Genomic DNA, 22,656 nt, shown 5'->3' on the forward strand with positions numbered 1-22,656 from the left:
AGTGGTGACGCAAAGATTATCACCAACGGCGCAGCAATTCGCTTCCCGTAGTAACCTTGGGTCTGTCCCGTCAGGCCCAGGGGACTTATTTATCCTGCTGCTTTTCAAAATTTTCAGCACATCCTCCTTCTTAATATCAACCTGTTTGAGTCTATTAACCTGGTTCACACTGTTCTCATGGGCAACAAGGTCCCCCTCTCTAGTGAATACTGAAACAAAATATTCATTTAGGGCCTCCCCCACCCTCTTCAGACTCTAGGCACAGGTTCCCTCCACTGTCCCTGATCATCCCTACTCTCACTCTGATCATCCTCTTATTTTTCACATAAGCGTAGAACACCTTGGGGTTTCCCTAATCCCTCCCATCAGGGCTTTGTCATGCCCCCTTCTAGCTCTCCATTTTTGAGTTCCTTCCTTACTACCTTGTAACCCTCTAGAGCTGTGCCAGATCCTTGCTTTCTCAACATTACGTAAGTTTCCTTCTTCCTCTTGAGGGTTAACTTCTCTTGTTATCCAAGGCTCCTTCACCTTACCATTCCTTCCTTGTCCCAGTGGGTCAAAACTATCCAGCACCCTCAGCAAGTGCTCCTTAACGACCCCCACATTACTGTTGTGCATTTTCCTGAGAACATTGTTCCCAATTTATGCTCCTCAGTTCCTGTTTAATAGCAGTATAATTTCCCCTCCTCCAATAAAATACCTTCGCATACTGTCTGTTCCTATCCCTCTCCATGACTATGGTAAATGTCAAGGAGTTGTGGTCACGGTCACTGAAATGCTCTCCCACCGAGACATCTGACACCTGGCCTGGTTTGTTGCCAAGCATCAAATCCAATATGGTCTCTCCCCTAGTCGACCTATCTACATATTGAGTCAAGAATCCTTCTTGGACACAGCTGGCAAAATCTGCTCCATCCAAACCATTTGCAGTAAGGAGGTTCCAGTCAATATTAGGGAAGTTGAAGTCACCCATGACAATAACTCTGTTTCTTCTGCACGTTTCCAAGATCTGCCACCCAATCTGTTCCTCTATCTCTCTGCTGCTATTGGGGCGGTCTATAGAAAACTCCCAATAAAGTGACTGCTCCTTTCTTGTTTATGACTTTGGAAGGAGAAATTTAGGCATAAACTATTTTCTGAATGGGGAAATGCTTAGGAAATCAGAAGCACAAAGGGACTTGGGAGTCATTGTTCATGACTCGCTTAAGGTTAACATGCAGGTTCAATCGACAGTTAAGAAGGCAAATGCTATGTTAGCATTCATGTCAAGAGGGCTAGAATAAAGAACAAAGAACAAAGAAATGTACAGCACAGGAACAGGCCCTTCGGCCCTCCAAGCCCGTGCCGACCATGCTGCCCGACTAAACTACAATCTTCTACACTTCCTGGGTCCGTATCCTTCTATTTCCATCCGATTCATGTATTTGTCAAGATGCCCCTTAAATGCCCCTATCGTCCCTACTTCCACCACCTCCTCCGGTAGCGAGTTCCAGGCACCCACTACCCTCTGCGTAAAAAAACTTGCCTCATACATCTACTCTAAACCTTGCCCCTCTCACCTTAAACCTATGCCCCCTAGTAATTGACCCCTCTACCCTGGGGAAAAGCCTCTGACTATCCACTCTGTCTATGCCCCTCATAATTTTGTATACCTCTATCAGGTCTCCCCTCAACCTCCTTCGTTCCAGTGAGAACAAACCGAGTTTATTCAACCGCTCCTCATAGCTAATGCCCTCCATACCAGGCAACACTCTAGTAAATCTCTTCTGCACCCTCTCTAAAGCCTCCACATCCTTCTGGTAGTGTGGCGACCAGAATTGAACACTATACTCCAAGTGTGGCCTAACTAAGGTTCTATACAGCTGTAACATGACTTGCCAATTCTTATACTCAATGCCCTGGCCAATGAAGGCAAGCATGCCGTATGCCTTCTTGACTACCTTCTCCACCTGTGTTGCCCCTTTCAATGACCTGTGGACCTGTACTCCTAGATCTCTTTGACTTTCAATACTCTTGAGGGTTCTACCATTCACTGTATATTCCATACCTGCATTAGACCTTCCAAAATGCATTACCTCACATTTGTCCGGATTAAACTCCATCTGCCATCTCTCCGCCCAAGTCTCCAGACAATCTAAATCCTGCTGTATCCTCCGACAGTCCTCATCGCAATCCGCAATTCCACCAACCTTTGTGTCGTCTGCAAACTTACTAATCATACCAGTTACATTTTCCTCCAAATCATTTATATATACTATAAAGAGCAAAGGTCCCAGCACTGATCCCTGTGGAACACCACTGGTCACAGCCCTCCAATTAGAAAAGCATCCCTCCATTGCTACTCTCTGCCTTCTATGGCCTAGCCAGTTCTGTATCCACCTTGCCAGCTCACCCCTGATCCCGTGTGACTTCACCTTTTGTACTAGTCTACCATGAGGGACCTTGTCAAAGGCCTTACTGAAGTCCATATAGACAACATCCACTCCCCTACCTGCATCAATCACCTTAGTGACCTCCTCGAAAAACTCTATCAAGTTAGTGAGACACGACCTCCCCTTCACAAAACCGCGCTGCCTCTCACTAATACGTCCATTTGCTTCCAAATGGGAGTAGATCCTGTCTCGAAGAATTCTCTCCAGTAATTTCCCTACCACTGAAGTAAGGCTCACCGGCCTGTAGTTCCCGGGATTATCCTTGCTACCCTTCTTAAACAGAGGAACAACATTGGCTATTCTCTAGTCCTCCGGGACATCCCCTGAAGACAGCGAGGATCCAAAGATTTCTGTCAAGGCCTCAGCAATTTCCTCTCCAGCCTCCTTCAGTATTCTGGGGTAGATCCCATCAGGCCCTGGGGACTTATCTACCTTAATATTTTTTAAGACACCCAACACCTCGTCTTTTTGGATCACAATGTGACCCAGGCTATCTACACCCCCTTCTCCAGACTCACCATCTACCAATTCCTTCTCTTTGGTGAATACTGATGCAAAGTATTCATTTAGTACCTCGCCCATTTCCTCTGGCTCCACACATAGATTCCCTTGCCTATCCTTCAGTGGGCCAACCCTGTCCCTGGCTACCCTCTTGCTTTTTATGTACGTGTAAAAAGCCTTGGGATTTTCCTTAACCCTATTTGCCAATGACTTTTCGTGACCCCTTCTAGCCCTCCTGACTCCTTGCTTAAGTTCTTTCCTACTTTCCTTATATTCCACGCAGGCTTCATCTGTTCCCAGCCTTTTAGCCCTGACAAATGCCTCCATTTTCTTTTTGACGAGGCCTACAATATCACTCGCCATCAATACAAGACCAGGGATGTACTTCTGAGGCAGTACAAGGCTATGGTCAGACCCCATTTGGAGTATTGTGAGCAGATTTGGGCCCCGTATCTAAGGTAGGATATGCTGGCCTTGGAAAGGGTCCAGACGAGGTTCACAAGAATAATCGCTGGAATGAAGAGCTTGTTGCACGAGGAACGGTTGAGGACACCGGGTCTGTACTCGTTGGAGTTTAGAAGGATGAGGGGGGATCTTATTGAAACTTATTGAAGTTACTGTGAAAATCCCCTAGTCGCTGCACTCTGGCGCCTGCTCGGGTACACCGAGGGAGAAATCAGAATGTCCAATTCACCTAACAAGCACGTCTTTTGAGACTTGTGGAGGGAAACTGGAGCGCCACGCAGACATGGGGAGAACGTGCTGACTCCGTATAGACGGGTTCCTGGCGCTGTGAAACAACAGGGCTAACTGTGCTCTGCTACTTATCTGCCTATTTGGCCATCCTGTCTATATCATCCTGTAACCCAAGACACTCAACCTGAATGTTAACCACCTGGCCAATCTTTGTGTCATCTGCAAACTTATGATCCACCCTCCACATAGTCACCTATCTCATTTATATAAATGATGAATAATAGGGGACCCAGCAGATCCCTGTGGTACTCCACTGGTCACTGGCTTCCAGTCACCAAAGCAGCTGTCTGTCATCACCCTCTGTCTCCTACAGCTCAGCCAATTATGCATCCACCTTACCCATTCACCCTGTATTCCATGTACATTTGCCTTCTTAATAAGTCTCCCATTTGGTACCTTGTCAAAGGCTTTGCTGATATCCATGTGTGTTAGCCTTTGGCTGCTGTTGTGTAAAGATTCAAGAGTTTTGCTCCTCTTCACAAACACCTTTATTTTTCCTTTGACACACTCTCTACAAAACTCTTATCAACACATCACATTCCCCAGAGGCCACCTGAAGCCTCTTGACATATCAGTATCAATTATTGGATACTTAACATAAATGAGACATCTAATTGGAATGTCTCTTAACTCATTACTTAAAAGTCTCACCTTCCTTGGAGAAAAAAAATAATTTGGTGAAAACAAAATTACAAGAAACTCAAAAACACACGCAATTAGGGGGGATCTTGTTGAAACTTACAGGATACTGCGAGGCCTGGATAGAGTGGACGTGGAGAGGATGTTTCCACTTGTAGGAAAAACTAGAACCAGAGGACACGAGCTCAAACTAAAGGGACGATTCTTTAAAACTGAGATGAGGAGGAATTTCTTCAGCCAGAGGGTGGTGAATCTGTGGAACTCTTTACCGCAGAAGGCTGTGGAGGCCAAATCACAGTGTTTTTAAGACAGAGATAGATAGGTTCTTGATCAGGGGTTATGGGAAGAAGGCAAGAGAATGGGGATGAGAAAATATCAGCCATGATTGAATGGTGGAGCAGACTCGATGGGCCGAGTGGCCCAATTCTGCTCCTATGTCTTATGGTCTAATTTCCCCTCTTATTTGATTTTTGGAAGGAAAAAAAAAACAACGTCACAGAAACCGGTGCCCTTCATTAACGATATCCAAACGTTTCTGTGAACTAGCCCCTCTTTTCGTAAAACAATCTCACAATTGATAGCTACTGTCGACCCCTCTGTCCAACACCTGCTTCAAACTTGCGATGTCTATCCATAACCTTTTCTCATTGATACTTTTTGTAGAGTGCACATTTCCCCACAGGGATTTATTGTCAATGTGACACTCAATGGGTATGTTACCCAAATCCTCTAATCCCAAAATGTCTTTTACTATCGGAGGTATACAAAAGGCCATATCCACCACCTCTACAAGGTTTAATGTCTCAGCAGCCAAAGTGCTTTTTACCACTCTCCTTATTTTCTTTGTTTCCCACAAAACAGGGCAACATTAACCGTAGTTCCTCAAAAGGAAAATTATAAAACCTCCTGCGCTTGAAACCCCATCATATAACTTTGCATAGGATGCAACACTATGCGTTTCAAGTGCCTAAGATCATCTAAAACCGGGAACCTCAAAACACACTCCTGCATTTTTAGTTGGACCAAGGCTTTATTTGCTCTCATTAGGTCTTCCATTTTCGGATCATTCATTTTTGTATTAGAACATAGAACATAGAACGATACAGCGCAGTACAGGCCCTTCGGCCCACGATGTTGCACCAAAACAAAAGCCATCTAACCTACACTATGCCATTATCATCCATATGCTTATCCAATAAACTTTTAAATGCCCTCAATGTTGGCGAGTTCACTACTGTTGCAGGTAGGGCATTCCACGGCCTCACCACTCTTTGCGTAAAGGACCTACCTCTGACCTCTGTCCTATATCTATTACCCCTCAGTTTAAAGCTATGTCCCCTCGTGCCAGCCATTTCCATCCGCGGGGGAAGGCTCTCACTGTCCACCCTATCTAACCCCCTGATCATTTTGTATGCCTCTATTAAGTCTCCTCTTAACCTTCTTCTCTCCAACAAAAACAACCTCAAGTCCATCAGCCTTTCCTCATAAGATTCTCCCTCCATACCAGGCAACATCCTGGTAAATCTCCTCTGCACCCGCTCCAAAGCCTCCACGTCCTTCCTATAATGCGGTGACCAGAACTGTACGCAATACTCCAAATGCGGCCGTACCAGAGTTTTGTACAGCTGCAACATGACCTCCTGACTCCAGAACTCAATCCCTCTACCAATAAAGGCCAACACTCCATAGGCCTTCTTCACAACCCTATCAACCTGGTAGAGTATTCCACTCTAAGACATCAAAACTAACGTCCGGTCTAGTCTGTCTACCTAACCAATTCAGTTACCCGATTAAACTACGCAGTTGCTCTTTTTCCATCTTTAAAAAAAATAAATTTAGAGTACCCAATTATCTCTTCCAACTAAGGGGCAATTCAGCGTGGCCATCCCGCACATCCCTTGGGTAGTGGGGACGAAACCCACGCAAACTCACATCTCTCCACCTACGTAGAAGAAAAGTCATATTATGGAGTCATGGTTAAGAAAACAGATGTCAAGAGAAAATTAAATTTGCCATCCGGGGGTTGGAAGAGGGCTCCCACAAAAGGGCTCTCACGCCAACCCAACTGGAACAGGAGCTGACTAGGGAAGAAGGCATGCCAGACTGCCAGAAGGGAGGGGTTCAGGAAGAAAGGGGGTCGTGCAGCAGAGTACCCAACTCGAACCAAACTCCTACCGGAAAATGAAAAGCAAGAAGCTGTAACCAATGTAAATAACAGAACATAGAACATAGAATTTACAGTGCAGAAGGGGGCCATTCGGCCCATCGAGTCTGCACCAGCTCTTGGAAAGAGCACCCGACCCAAGGTCCACACCTCCACCCTATCCCCATAACCCAGTAACCCCACCCAGCACTAAGGGCAATTTTGGACACAAAGGGCAATTTAGCATGGCCAATCCACCTAACCTGCACATCTTTGGACTGTGGGAGGAAACCGGAGCACCCGGAGGAAACCCACGCACACAGGGGGAGGATGTGCAGACTCCGCACAGACAGTGACCCAAGCTGGAATCGAACCTGGGACCCTGGAGCTGTGAAGCAGTTGTGCTATCCACAATGCTACCGTGCTGCCAAGATGACTGTTGTACATATATTTCTCTTTATTTCTGTTTTGTTTTCGATATATGTCCATGCTTGCCTGTATTCTGTATATTACAAAAATCCTCAATAAAAACATTAAAATCTAAAGTCAATCTAGTTAAGGAAATTGGAGAAATGATGTATCTGAGAGGTCTAGAGTTAAGTGAACCGAGACCAAGGTTTGGTTCAGAAGAATTCAAATAAGTGTTCTGAGTTAAAGAGATAATTGCAGTAACCAGATTTAAAGTGCGACAGCGGCCTTTAAAGGTAAACAAACATCTGATGTCATTTTAATACAGTCTTGGAATTAAAAGATAAAGCAAGGTGAGTAGTTTGCACAGCATTCAAGACAAAGGAAACCTAAGAGGGTTGGTGTAAAATCCCATACTGGAATTGCTGTTGAAAGTGGAGTGGATGATTTATTTAAAAGAGTCATTTGTAAAACCTGACAGGATTTTGGAGGGAAAGCATACTTGTGAGAGAGATTTTAAGCATGATTTTGGTAGTGGTGTTTGGAAACTCAGCTAGGGGGATTTTGAGGAAATATCCATTGACACTAATTTGGAATCAGAGCGGTTGGAAGTATTTGACCACAGTCATCTTGTGTACTTAAAAGGGATGTTCTGTTTATTGAGATCATTGTAGATTAAGATGTACTTTGTAATACGCGTTAAGCCTAAAATCTGTGTGTAGTTCTTAAGCAAAGGGGGTAGTAAAGGAGTTTGTATAATAATCCAACTTTTCACGTTTAATAACTTTTTTTTTCTTGTTAAAACTAATTAGAGATCCTGTGACTGTTTCTCCACATTTTATAAAAAATAATAGGTCTTTTGAGTCAGGGTTCCATTCTGGGATCTTCAGTTATTACATCAACTGGAATCGTAACAAAATCTCTTGAGGGATTTCAAAACGTGGAGGAAGGGGTTTGGATTCTGAATGGCAGTAAGTTGTTGGGATATTTTGAAACGTGGAAAGCAAGGTACTGGATCCTGAATAGTAAAAACTTGTTCTGAGATTTATTGCTAAAGATGAAATCTATGAATCCTTAACAAAGAGTAAATGGGTGTCTGAGCTACTAGACAAATTGAATTTATTACTATGAGGTATATTTCACAGGTTAGAATCTAAAATGGTATTGGAAATTGCTAAGACTTTCTTAAAAATGGAAGATGTAACTTTGATTGGTTTACAGAAAGTAACCAAGAGTCAGTTAACTGAATTGGTAGATAGGCTGGAGTTGGGATTACCTGCAGGGCTTAGGAAAGCTGACATTATTGAAAGCATCTGAAGGATCTCTGTGTCTATTCGGAACCCTGGATATCCGTTATCCCTTCTCAATTCCCAAATAACAGAGGTCAAGTCTGTGCTTTTTGGCAAAGTCCACTGGAACTTTGTTTGTCAGCTGTGCCCACTTTGGGCAGCACAGTAGCACAAGTGGATAGCACTGTGGCTTCACAGCGCCAGGGTCCCAGGTTCGATTCCCTGCTGGGTCACTGTCTGTGCGGAGTCTGCACGTTCTCTCCGTGTCTGCGTGGGTCTCCTCCGGGTGCTCCGGTTTCCTCCCATAGTCCAAAGATGTGCAGGTAAGGTGGATTGGCCATGTTAAATTGCCCTTCGTGACCAGAAAGGTTAGGAGGGGTTGTTGGGTTACGGGGATAGGGTGGAAGTGAGGGCTCGATGGGCCGAATGGCCTCCTTCTGCACTGTATGTTCTAAGTTCTTATTCTAAACTTATTTTCAATACAACAAATAGAAAGTTTCGACTAGCCCTTTAGCAAGCTAGTCAGATTGATTGTCTTCAGCAAATACAGTAGTTGAGTTTTAAAATACAGATCGTGGTAATTCTTTAAATCATAATACACAGAATAACATAATTAAGTGATTTAAACAAAAGAAAGATGGCGATTAACAAAAGCAAGCAGCAAAGACATAGGTTTCAGAAAAATAGTGATTCCGGAATGAGTTTTTCCATCCCAGTAAGTGATTCTTAAGGAAATTATTACCGTAAGGTTTGGCCTTTTTACTTCTGATTGGGTTTAACTAATTTATAATTCACTCCATTCGGCCAAACTGTCAGTCTATCAATTTTAAGAGATATATGTATTTAAATATCTTGGTGCGACTTTTCCATTCACCTGCATCTATCATTAATTAGAAAAACACAGTTTTTGCTGAGAAATTATATTTCTAAACTGGTTGTTTCCATAGAAACGGATCTACTCGTACTGGACACCCGCCCAGTTTTTAAACACACAATGGGGCCTTTTAGCCAGTTGACGTCCATGACCTCGCAGTTTCAAGCGGCTTGCAAAATGTGAGACCTGAGAAAGAAATTAGAGAGTGTTATCTGGATTAACCCTTAGTGGGTTCCCAGCTATTTGTTGCACTGAAGTAATGCCTAATATGATTATAGTTAATTATTCTTAATGAGTTCTCAATTAAACCTCTGTCATCTCCCCTTACTCTCATGGTTGTAGCTGATTAGAAAAGTCAATTTCTATCAGCATCGCAAAACATTAAAAATAAGGGCCGGAATTCTCCCCTACCTGGCGGGGCAGGGGGTCCCGGCGGGATGGAGTGGCGTGAACCACTCCGGTGTCGGGTCGCCCCAAAGGTGCGGATTTCTCCGCACCTTTAGGGGCCAAGCCCTCACCTTGAGGGACTAGGCCCGTGCCGGAGTGGTTGGCGCGCTGTCGAACGGCGGGAAAGGCCTTTGGCGCCACGCCAGCCGGGGTGGAAAGGACTCTGCCGGTCGGCGGAAGTCTGCGCATGCGCGGGAGCGGCAGCGGCTGCTGACGTCATCCCCGCGCATGCGCGGGGGGTCTCTTGCGCGTCGGCCATGGTGAAGACTGTGGCCGAGGCGGAGGGAAAAGAGTGCCCCCACGGCACAGGCCCGCCCGCGGATTAGTGGGCCCCGATCGCGGGCCAGGCCACCGTGGGGGCACCCCCCAGGGCCAGATCGGCCCAGGACCCTGGTGTCCGCCCGCGCCGCCTTGTCCTGCAGGGAAGAGAGATGGTTTGATTCTCGCTATGGGACAGGCATTTCAGCAGCGGGACTTCGGCCCATCGCGGGCCGGAGAATCGCTGGGGGGGGGGGGGTCCGCCGACCGGCGCGGCGCGATTCCCGCCCTCGCCGAATATCCGGTGCCGGAGAATTCGGCAACCGGCGGGGGCGGGATTCACGCCAGCCCCCGGCGATTCTCCGACCCGGCAGGGGGTCGGAGAATCCCACCCAGGAAGTTTTCCAAGAGGTGAGGAAATTGAATTAGCCAAAATTCAATTACAAAAGAAAGAATTAAAAATGAAGGAAAAAGAGAAAGAAATAGAAATGAAGAAATTAGAGATGCAGAAAGAGGGGAAAGAGTCAGATTTTTAAAGGGAATGGCAAATGGAGAAGTTCGCAATAACAGAAAGGAGAAGAAGAATATTTCCGCTTAACATGCTGCAAGTTAAAGCAAGAGACACAAAAGCAAGGTGTGGAAGGAAGTAGTTATAGACATGAACCTAGTGGGGAAATATTAAAATTTATACAAGCTCTCTAAAATTTGAGGAAAAGGATGTGGAAGCATTCTTTATTTCTTTTGTAAAGATAGCTAGTCAGATCAAATGGCCAAAATAAATTTGGATACTATTTTTACCAATTAGACTGGTGGGCAGACCAGATGAGGTCTATGCATCATTGTCAGAAGATGTATCTCCAGATTATGATGTAATAAAGAAAGCTTTTCTTAGTGAATACAAGTTGGGTACTGAGGCGTACAGGCAAAAATTTGAAACGTAAGAAAACAGCCCGGCCAAACTCCTACTGAATTTGAGAAGGTAAAGCAAAATAATTTTGATGGTTGGAAACGGTTGTTAAAGATAGAGAAAACATATGAAGCCCTCAGAGATGTGATTCCTTTAAAATAATTTAAAGATTCATAAATTTTTGGTTATTAGAACGCATGTTGGGAACAAAACGTTAAAACTACTAGACAGGCAGCAGAGTTAGCAGATGATTTCGAACTGGGCCATAGAGCAACACCTTTTTCTGTCATCTTTTTAAACATAAGAAGGATAGAAGATGGGAAGGAGAAGAGAAAACAAATAGTCAAGAAAGAGGTGGAACTGATGGGAATGGTCAGGAAATTTCATCTCACAAAATGAAGGTGCTGAGGGTGGAAGTGACATTCGGAGGTTTAGATGTTTCCATTCGTGCCACACAAGTGCCATCACCAATCAAACCATCATCCCTTGAATCCTCCATTATCAACACCCTGGGGGTTCCATTGAGCAGAAATTGTACAGGATGAGCCATTGTTATGGACCAGGGTTTAGAGAACCCCAAAGTGTATCAGAGTTCACCTGGCCCACATCTTTTAATAGATTGTGGTATGGGAAGCCCACAGCCCACTCTACAGGTGTGGTACAGCAGAAATGCAAGAGTATTTTTTAAAGCAAAACAATGTTTAGTCTATGAACTCAAGTTGACCTTTTAAAAACATACAGTGAACATCTTAGCAATCATTAATTCAAATACAACCCCGAAAGAATACAACACTAAGTAATCCTTGAGCTGTCCTTTTAACATCCATAAGACTTAAAAAATAACTTTTAACAGAGCATATAAGGTGAAAGTCACTACTGAGAGCAGTTATTAGTTTTAAATCACCAAAGGATCGATTTACAGTTTTTAGATTACAGAGAGAGAGAGACTAATACTCCTTCTGGCTGTGACTGCAGCTGTCCAGCTCTGAAAACGAAACTAAAACATGCCCTGCAGCAAACAGCTTAAAACAAAAGTAAAAAGCTGACAGACAGCCCAGTTCCACAAACACTCTGACATCACTGATAAACACCCATTTCTTAAAGGTACATTTCTTAAACACCCATTTCTTAATGGTACTCTCACATGACACCATATAAATACTCTGTCTTCAAGAGCAGGTCAGAGGCAAGGAATTCTGTGGTGAGTTAATTCTCCTCCTGACTCCCTTTCAAAGCCTGTGCACCATCTAAAGGCACAAGTCAGGAGTGTGATGGAATAGTCTTCACTTGCCTGGACGAGTGCAGCTCCAACAACACTCGAAGCTCAACACCATCCAGGAAAAAGCAGCCCCTTTCAACGGCCGATGGACTGCAGCAGCAGTGTGTACCATCTACAAGATGTACTGCAGAAGCTCACCAAGGTTCTTTAGGCAGCACCTTCCAAACCCATGGCCACCACCATCTGGAAGGACAAGAGCAGCAGATACCTGGAAACCCCACCACCTCGAGGCTTCCCTCCAAATCACTCCCCTCCAAGCCGCTCGCCATCCATGTCTTAGAAATATATCGCTGTTCCTTCACTGATGCCGGGTCAAAATCCTGGAACTACCTCCCTAACAGCAGTATGACTGTACCTGCGCCACGTGGGCTGCAGCGTTTCAAGAAGGCAGCTCAACACCATCTTGTCGAGGGCAATTTGCAATTGGCAACAAGTGTTGGCCGAGCCAGAAAGTCCACATCCCATAATCATGAATGTAACAAAGTGGGATATATTAGGGCAAATTGTTGGAAATTAAATGGAGGGAAGTTGCAGTAGTAGGGAAGGAAGCATCTGAAAATGCAGCAGTGGTACAGGTGAAACAAGGGGCGGGATTCGCCGACCCCTCGCCGGGTCGGAGAATCACCGGCGGGCCGCGCGAATCGCGCCACGCCGCCCCTGGAGAATCGCCACAGAGCGGAGAATTGGCGCCGGCGTGGTTGGTGCGGCGCCGGTCGCGGGCCGCTCTACCTGGTCGGCCACCGTTCTCCGGCCCGGATGGCCCAAGCGGCCGTAAGAAAAGAGCCGAGTCCTCCTGGCGCCGTTCTAACCTGCTCTGGGCCGGCGGGACCTCGGCATGTAAGGGTCGGGTGGGGGTGGAAGGGGGGGTCCGATGTGGCCTGACCCGCGATCGGGGCCCACCGATCGGCGGGCCCGACTCTGTGGCTGGGGGCCTCCTTTCCTACATACCGGCCCCTGTAGTCCTACGCCATGTTGTGTCGGGGCCGGCGCGTTGAAGGAGGCTGCTGCGCATGCACACGTTGGCGCCGGTGCCACTGCGCATGTCCTCATTGGCGCTGGCACAACTGCGAATGCGCGGATCCCGCGGCACACAATTCGCGCCGGGATCGGCAGCTGTAGCGATGCGAACCGCTCCAGCGCCATGCTGGCCCCCTGGAGGGGCCAGAATTAGTCGGGGGAGCAGCCCGTTCACGCCGTCGTAAAATGCAACGCTGTTTACGACAGCGTGGACACTCTGCCGTGGGATTGGAGAATCCCGCCAAGCTCTTTCAGAATCGAGGAGAAAAGGGGATAGATCTCAAGACAGTTCAGATAATTATTTGAGTACATGTGAAGGGAGTCAGGCTATTGGAGGTCTGGGTGTTTTGTTTCAAAGGGAGAAGTTTTCCCTTGTCCAACAAAATATGTAAACACATTAAGTTTTGAGAGATACAGGAGCAATCAATCATTGATGGAAGCTGATGAAACAGTTTGTGTACCAGGAAGTTTTATGAAGGAAAAAATATTGGTAGAAGGTATTAATGGAAGGGATGAACCTGTTTCTTTGTGTAAAGTTAATTTAAGAAGTAATTTTGTAAATGGAATTGTTACAGTGGGGGTTATTCCTAAATTACCTATTGAAGGAATAGATTTCATCTTGGATAATGATTTTGTGTCTGCAGACAGTGATGTGATGACAACTGTATTGCAACAGGCAGTTGATCATGATGATCTTAAACTTTTGAAAACTACTGGGCAGACAAATGAGACACTTCTTGCAGATAACAAGCAATTGAAGGAAAACCTGATTAACACAGAAAATCAATGTTCAAGTATGAAAGGTATCTGATGAAAACAACTGAGAATCAGAGAGGATTTGAACTGCCTAAAAGATAAACTTGAAAAAGCAAACTTGGTAAAGGTTGATCTTCAGTTAAAACTTTGTGAGCTTCAAGCATCAAGTATTTAAGAAGTATCGTGGAAAATGCTTTGAACATGAAAAGGAGGTTCTGGTATAGCATAATAATTGGTTGAATACAGAATTAAAGAACAATGCTAACGAACTGTTAGAACTTCGGAGTGAGAAGAACAGTGGGATTTTTGAACTTCAAAGTAAAATGGAGGAAATTAAGAAGAAGATGGTTCATAGAATCATAGAATTTACAGTGCAGAAGGAGGTCATTCTGCCCATCGAGTCTGCACCGGCCCTTGGAAAGAGCACCCTACATAAGCCCATGCCTCCACCTTGTCCCATTAAATCCAGTAAACCCAACAAACCTTTTGGATACATGCCAGTCCAACTAACCTGCACGTCTGGACTATGGAAGGAAACCGGAGTACTCGGAGAAAACCCACGCAGACACGGGGAGAAAGTGCAAACTCCGCCCAGACAGTCTCCCGAGGCCGGAATTGAACCTGGGTCTCTGGCGCTGTGAGGCAGCAGTGCTAACCACTGTGCCACCATGCCGCCTCATGGATGGCATGAAGTGTCGCAATTCTAATGTTGTTCCTGTGGTAAAAACTCATTGTTGAATACTGATACAGTTGAGCAAAGAACGGATCCAAGTAATAGTACAGATGTATCAAAGTCAGTAATGGACAATAAGAAAAAAACTGAAGTACTTGCAAAATTGACACGTATGAATTGTCAACCAAATGTGCTGAAATTGCAAATTGATATTTCTGAGTAAATGACCAGAGACACTAATTTAAAAATGCTTGTCAGTGATGCTACAGAAGATGGAGTAGTTGGAAGAAAGGCAAGTGAACAATATGCCAAAGGTCATTCAAACTCTACTGAGAACTGGACTGAGATAGTTCAGAACTTGTGCAAAAAAAGTTAAAAGATTAGAACCAACTATAAAACCTCAGAGAAAGGAAGTCATTGACACGGCGCAAACAGAATTGATAATAACTTATTTGAAATTGGATTGGGAAAAACAACAAGATCACAAAATTAAAGAACAAACAAAGCAAGCGTACAATACTATTTTAAATGAACATATAAAGCATCTTCACATCCTTGAAACAGCTAAAGGAGATTTTGACTTAAATCGAAATGCGAATTTACCACGGGTGAATTTGGAAAGTGAGTTTGAGCATGGAACTATGCCTACAAGTGATGTAAAGGGCAATTGCACTGAGGACTTAAATGAAACATTCTTTTCTGAGTTGTAAACTGGAAATCAGAAGCAAACTAAAGTTAACAAGTTAGAGTCTGATAATGCTATTGTCTTTGTTTTGGTTAAATCATTGTAATTCTATAATATGGTGTGTAATTATGAGCTAAGAAAACTGTACTTGTATGAGTTTATGTGGTTAGATGTTTGTGACTAGTTTGTGTAAAGTGGATGTAGCACCTATGTAAAGACATCTGCATAAATATATTTGTATTGATATACATTAGAAATAAGGTATAGTTTTAAGTGTGTTTAATGTTTATGTGCCTGGAAGGGTAGATTCATCCTGGCCTATGTGTGGTGGTTGATTAAGTTTCAACTGTTTTTCTATTGTGCTTAGAGAGGGATACAGTATGAAGAACAAGTAGCCCAGCAGAGGTATGTGGGCATTGCTTAGTAACTGGGGCCTTGTAAGGTAGATAAGCTTTTAAGTTTTAGTTTAACTAATTTGACTGCAGTTGGAGATGGGGTGTGAGAGAGATGGCAGCTCTCGCAGCTCTGCTAGCAGCAGTTGGTTTAGAAGGCTAAAGAGGGAACATCTCACTCAGCTCTGTTAGAAGAAAAATCATATCATGAGTAATGACTAAGGAAACAAATACAAAGATCTGAAGAGCAGATAAATTAAGGAAACAAGAGCAATGAAGAGAGGTTTCCAAGAAGTCAGAGGTTAAAGGTACTATAACTGAGCACTATTCAGCAAAGACAGACCGAGATGAGAAGAAGGCTGAGATGTCAGAAAGATATCTGAAATGCTTTTCAGGGTTGTGAGATTTTACTACAGCCGATGGAATGTGAGTTGAAATAACTATGGAAACTGGTGACTGGATCTCCGAGTTTGTGTAAAAGCAGTTAAGACAAAGGAAACGGTGGTATTTTTAAAGGATATACAGACCACAAAGGTGCAAACAAACAAGATCTTTATTGGAAAGGCGTTTTCTCACACACTGCTGGAATAGACTGACTGTTAGCCTGCCCAAACTGCTGCAGACATCATCCGTACATCACGTGATTGAACTATAAGTGACCTTGTTCCAATTAGGAACAAACATGAATACGCACCACTTTCCTCCCCTTTTACATCAGAGGCTCCTGCAATGAAACACAGTATAACATTAACAATCAAAATTTACAATATGAACAATATATAAACACAATGGTTAATAAGTTAGACATTTAGGAGGTCATTGATTCCTGTGTGGTTATTTGTGAATCTCGGGTGTCTGCTTTTTCGTGTTGACTGTAACCTCCCATGGACATCGTCTTAACTGGACTCAGCATAAGTTTGGAGGTTAACTCTGTGTTGAAATATCCTCAACTGAGGTACTATCTTCCACAGCTGTCTCCGGTATTGTCAGCTTCTCCAGTATGTACAGGTCATTTGGCACAGTTTGTTGTTGACTCGGTCTCTTGACAAACTAGTTCTAGCTGCTAAAAGTTGATCAATGTGTCTTCTCCAGACTACATCAGCCTGAGTTTGAATGGTGTAGGAGACCGGGTTGCCTATGCTAATACAATGGCAGGCATGACATTCACTGGTGGTTTAGTTCTTGTTAATACTTTCTGATCTTTCTGAAAAGCATGGCATTTAGCCCTGTTCTCATGATGTACAACCTGATTCTGCCATTTACTCTCAGCAATTCCTCTTGTCTTGGGCGGCTTCAGTAAATCAAGCAATGTGCATAACGGAGAACTTGGGTTGTCGAATATGTTTTATTTCTGCTTGTCATTAGGAATTGACTTAGTCATTTGAAAATAATCCTTGTTCACAAGTTACTTTTGATGAATGCTTCATTATGTGAACAAACCTTTCATCCAATCCATTTATGGCAGGATGATGAGGAGCGGGTCAGATGTGTTGGATTCCATTCTTTTGTTAATTTATGAACTCTTGCAAGATGAACTATAGCCCATTGTCACTAATCAGTTGTTCAGGGTAATCAAATCTTGTAAAAATCTCGCTCAGTCGTTCTATTGTTCTCTAAGGGCATAATGGTGACTTCAGGCCATTTCAAGTGTGTGTGTGTGTCTACCACAATGAAAAACATTTGTCTTTTGAATGGTCCGGCATAATCTATATGAACCCTTGCCATGGCCATTCTGGCCATTCCCATGGATGTAATGGCGCTGGTGGTTTCAAACCTGCGCACAAGCCGAACACCTGCTCGCCTCTCCCTGATTTTGCAAGGATCAAGCCCTGGCCACCAAAAATAGCTTCTGACTATCTCCTTCATTCCTACTATGACCTTCAAGAAGTTGGTTTAGGACACGTGTCCCTTAACAATGGCGGAATGATGACCCTCATTCCCCAGAGGAGACAGCCAGACTACAGATAGTTCGAGTCTTTGGGTAACATGTGGCTTATACTCCGGGTTTGCTCCTATGGTCTTGCCACAAAGTGCCATATCCATAGCTTCTGACAGTAGTGGGCTATTTCTGGTATACTTCTAAACTTGTCCTGTGGCTACAGGAGTGTTAACGACTTCTTAGAAATAGAAAATATTACTACTTGAACTATTCATTAACTGCACGTTAGGTAAAGGTCATCTAGAAAATCCATCAGTGTTTCCATGGTGTTTTGATTTACAATATTTTATCTTGTATGTAAGTGCTGACAACAGCAATGCCCATCTCCGTTTCCAGCTCTCTGCTAAAAATGGAATACCGCGTAAGTGGCCCCAAAACAGTTGTCAATGGTCGATGATCTGTTAGCAAAGTAAATTTCCGTACAAAGGCTTCTTGCACTGATCCTTCCATATCCTGTTTTGACACAATAAGTTGTGTAAAGGCTTGAGAATAGTTGTTCGATTTAAGGACAAACATTCCATAATAAGCCCAAAAACAAACTAAGTTGATTAACGTTTTGAGGTGTAGGTGCCTCAGTTATTGCTTTTACTTTTGAAGGTTCTTTATGCAGTCCCTTTGCATCCCAGATATTCAATAGAAGTTTTGAAGAATTCACATTTATCCTTTGGTACTCATGGTCCGTAATCTTCTAGTTTCTAGAGTGTGGCATCAAAATGTTGAGAAAATTGTTTCCCGTAACTAAGATATCGTCTAAGTAGCACTGGAGCCCTTCTCGTCTGCTGAGAATTTGATCCTTGGTTGCTGAAATAACGCAGATGCAAATGTGATGCCAAATGGAAGTCTTTTATATCTGAATAGTCCTTTGTGTGACACGATTGTCAAATATTGTGAATCTGTATCCACATTTATCTGTAGATATGTTCAACTAAAGTCAACTTTACTGAAATGCTGGCCTCCAGCCAATCCAGCAAATTAATCATCAATTAAAGGCAGGGGTACTGCTCTGCACACAGTACCAGATTGATAGTGACTTTAAATTACCACATATTCGTACCAAGCTATTTTCCTTCATCATGGGTACTTTAGGGGTGGTCCAATCACCTTTAACAGGTTTGAGGACCCCCGTCTTGACCAGTCTCTCTAATTCTGCCTCGACCTTAGGCCTGATGGCGTATGGCACTGACCTAGCCTTTAAGCATCTTGCTTGCCGTTCGTCCATAATCTTTAGCTTGACTGTGATCTCTTTCATGCTTCCCAGCTCTCCTTAAGACTTAAAAAAAAAATCTTCAGTTTTGGATTCTAACATGAGATTAATTCTGCCCAGTTTAGCTTGATTCTCTCCAGCCAGGTTCTGCCCATTAGGGCTGGATAGTCACCTTTAATGACCTGCAGGGACAAATCTGCGGTCTGTCCGTTTAGCTGCATTTTTAAATCAATACGGCCCCTCAATGGCACTACCCCAGTATGTTTGTAGTGATATCTTTGATGTTTTAAGGTGATATGGCATAGTTTCTCTTGGTAAACCGTTTATGGACCAATGAAAGGGCTGCAGCAGTGTCCACTTCCATTTTCACTGGTTGTCCATCCAGTAAAGGAGTGACCCAGTAACAGTTTGTTTTGCCGGTAATGGCCAGCATGTTCAATGACAGTTCGGTCATCTGACTGTGACTCTGATCCTTTTTCTCGGCCTTATTGCATCTCCTGGAATCTTTTCCCTGTATTAGATTTTTCACTTGATCTATTTGGTTATTTTTATAATTCTTGGTGAAACTTGTTTCTTTCTCCAAACATGCACGTTCGATGTGTCCCTTTTTACCATGATTCTTGCATTTTGCATCATTAAATAATAATAATCACTATTGTCACAGGTAGGCTTCAATGAAGTAACTGTGAAAAGCCCCAGGTCGCCACATTCTGGCGCCTATTCGGGGAGGCCGGTACGGGAATTGAACCCGTGCTGCTGCCTTGTTCTGCATTACAAGCCAGCTTTTTATGCCCACTGTGCTAAACCAGCCCCATTACTCCAGCAATCAGTTGCTGTGTGCCAAGATTTGCACATCAATGTCAATTTCAAACCTCTATTGGTGTACAAGTTTCAGCCGATATCTTATGGGCTTTAGTGCTCAAACTTAATTGTTGGGCTTCCTTAGCTGCTAGTTCCATAGAGATTGTGTGATTTCTAAAGTCTTCTTTAGGCCTAAGTTGCTTTGTATTAACAGCCCTTTCTGGATAGCTTCACTTAACCCTGCCTCTCATTGTGTTGTGGAAGACACCTCAAAATTTACAGTATTCAGCTAATTTCTCCAAAGTAGCTACAAATTGTGTGATTGATTTATCTTCTTGTTGGTTACGTTTATGAAACCTAAACCTCTCGGTATTGATGAAAGATTTAGGTGGGAAATGGTCCTCCAATATCGCCATAATCTCACCATAAGTTGAACCTGATTTTGCTGGTTGCACCAGAGTTTGCAAGAGGTTGAAAGTGTATTCCCCCCACCTCCCCACATCATGTTCAGGAAGGTTAGGATTACTATGTCCATCACAACTTTGCTTGGCTGGACAAAATATTTGAATCTTTCAGTGTGTGAGCTCCAGCGCTCGGTGCTTTCATCATATGGTCCCGTGGTGCCGGAAACTCCTGGCATTTTACTATGGGAAGGCTTGTGTAGCACAAATGTACCACAAAGTATTAGCACTCCCTCACTTTTTCTATCAAACAAGGTCACCCTGAGCCCATCCTGTTCCTTTCTGAGTTTTGCACGTAGTGTTGCAAAACGCCTCTTGCTCTCAAATAATTGTTACTTTACTTGCTACTCACAACAGAGGAGTACTATTCCGGACCTTTCCTGGCAGAGCATGTGGAAAGCTTCATTTTTGGTTCCTTTGATGCCTGCTGCTATTATTCAACACCCCTCCATTACCAGCCTTGGTGTAGTGCTGATGAGGTCAGAGCGGAGTGCATGTGTTTGACCACAGTTATCTTGGGGGCTTTAAAGGGATTTTGTGTGTCAATGAGATTATTGTAGCTTAAGATGTACTTTGTAATTTGTGTTAATTTAAAAACAATGTGTAATTGTTAAGCTAAGGGGGAATTAAAGGAGTATTGAGTAATACTCACAAGTTTTCATGTCTAATAATTGTTTCTTTCTTGTTGTTAAAACTAATTAGGGGTTCTCCACATTTTATGTACAAAAAAATAAAGGTTACGGTCTTTTGAGCCAAGGTTCCATTTTGGGATCTTCCCGCCCAGTTTCAACATTAATTGGGATCGTAACTGGGACAGCTGGTTTGTGATGCAGAGCAAGGCCTACAACGCGGGTTCAATTCCCATACTGGCTGAGGTTATTCGTGAAGGCCTACATTCTAAACCCTGCTCTTCACCTGAGGTATGGTGATCCTCAGGTTAAATCGCCACCTGTCAACTCTTCCCCTCAAAGGGGAAAGCAGCCTATGGCCATCTGGGACTATGGCGACTTTATTTTAACACTGTTAATGCTCAAATGGGGCTACTGTATTGTGAAGCCAATGACTCCTCCAGTCGCATGTTAACAGAAGGCATGACTCCAATTGCACCTTCTCTAGGAGGTCTTCCTCTTTAATAGAACATAGAACAATACAGCGCAGTACAGGCCCTTCGGCCCACGATGTTGCACCGAAACAAAAGCCATCTAACCTACACTATGCCATTATCATCCATATGTTTATCCAATAAACTTTTAAATGCCCTCAATGTTGGCGAGTTCACTACTGTAGCAGGTAGGGCATTCCACGGCCTCACTACTCTTTGCGTAAAGAACCTACCTCTGACCTCTGTCCTATATCTATTACCCCTCAGTTTAAAGTTATGTCCCCTCGTGCCAGCCATATCCATCCGCGGGAGAAGGCTCTCACTGTCCACCCTATCCAACCCCCTGATCATTTTGTATGCCTCTATTAAGTCTCCTCTTAACCTTCTTCTCTCCAACGAAAACAACCTCAAGTCCATCAGCCTTTCCTCATAAGATTTTCCCTCCATACCAGGCAACATCCTGGTAAATCTCCTCTGCACCCGCTCCAAAGCCTCCACGTCCTTCCTATAATGCGGTGACCAGAACTGTACGCAATACTCCAAATGCGGCCGTACCAGAGTTCTGTACAGCTGCAACGTGACCTCCCGACTCCGGAACTCAATCCCTCTACCAATAAAGGCCAACACTCCATAGGCCTTCTTCACAACCCTATCAACCTGGGTGGCAACTTTCAGGGATCTATGTACATGGACACCTAGATCCCTCTGCTCATCCACACTTTCAAGAACTTTACCATTAGCCAAATATTCCGCATTCCTGTTATTCCTTCCAAAGTGAATCACCTCACACTTCTCTACATTAAACTCCATTTGCCACCTCTCAGCCCAGCTCTGCAGCTTATCTATATCCCTCTGTAACCTGCTACATCCTTCCACACTATCGACAACACCACCGACTTTAGTATCGTCTGCAAATTTACTCACCCACCCTTCTGCGCCTTCCTCTAGGTCATTGATAAAAATGACAAACAGCAACGGCCCCAGAACAGATCCTTGTGGTACTCCACTTGTGACTGTACTCCATTCTGAACATTTCCCATCGACCACCACCCTCTGTCTTCTTTCAGCTAGCCAATTTCTGATCCACATCTCTAAATCACCCTCAATCCCCAGCCGCCGTATTTTTTGCAATAGCCTACCGTGGGGAACCTTATCAAACGCTTTGCTGAAATCCATATACACCACATCAACTGCTCTACCCTCGTCTACCTGTTCAGTCACCTTCTCAAAGAACTCAATAAGGTTTGTGAGGCATGTCCTACCCTTCACAAAGCCATGCTGACTATCCCTGATCATATTATTCCTATCTAGATGATTATAAATCTTGTCTCTTATAATCCCCTCCAAGACTTTACCCACTACAGACGTGAGGCTCACCGGTCTATAGTTGCCGGGGTTGTCTCTGCTCCCCTTTTTGAACAAAGGGACCACATTTGCTGTCCTCTGGCACTATTCCTGTAGCCAATGATGACATAAAAATCAAAGCCAAAGGTCCAGCAATCTCTTCCCTGGCCTCCCAGAGAATCCTAGGATAAATCCCATCAGGTCCCGGGGACTTATCTATTTTCAGCCTGTCCAGAATTGCCAACACCTCTTCCCTACGTACCTCAATGCCATCTATTCTATTAGCCTGGGGCTCAGCATTCTCCTCCACAACATTATCTTTTTCCTGAGTGAATACTGACGAAAAATA

At 44.0% G+C, this 22,656-nt stretch overlaps 1 protein-coding gene across 1 annotated transcript in view; it reads left to right on the top strand.

Moving 5' to 3' along the window:
- The window catches only part of LOC140429486 (sorting nexin-24-like), a 304,721-nt gene that overhangs the window by 111,732 nt on the left and 170,333 nt on the right, over positions 1 to 22,656 (top strand). The gene's annotated exons all lie outside the window — the stretch shown is intronic.

This window comes from Scyliorhinus torazame, chromosome 9 (assembly GCF_047496885.1).
Source record: "Scyliorhinus torazame isolate Kashiwa2021f chromosome 9, sScyTor2.1, whole genome shotgun sequence".
In the NCBI taxonomy this organism is placed as follows: domain Eukaryota; kingdom Metazoa; phylum Chordata; class Chondrichthyes; order Carcharhiniformes; family Scyliorhinidae; genus Scyliorhinus; species Scyliorhinus torazame.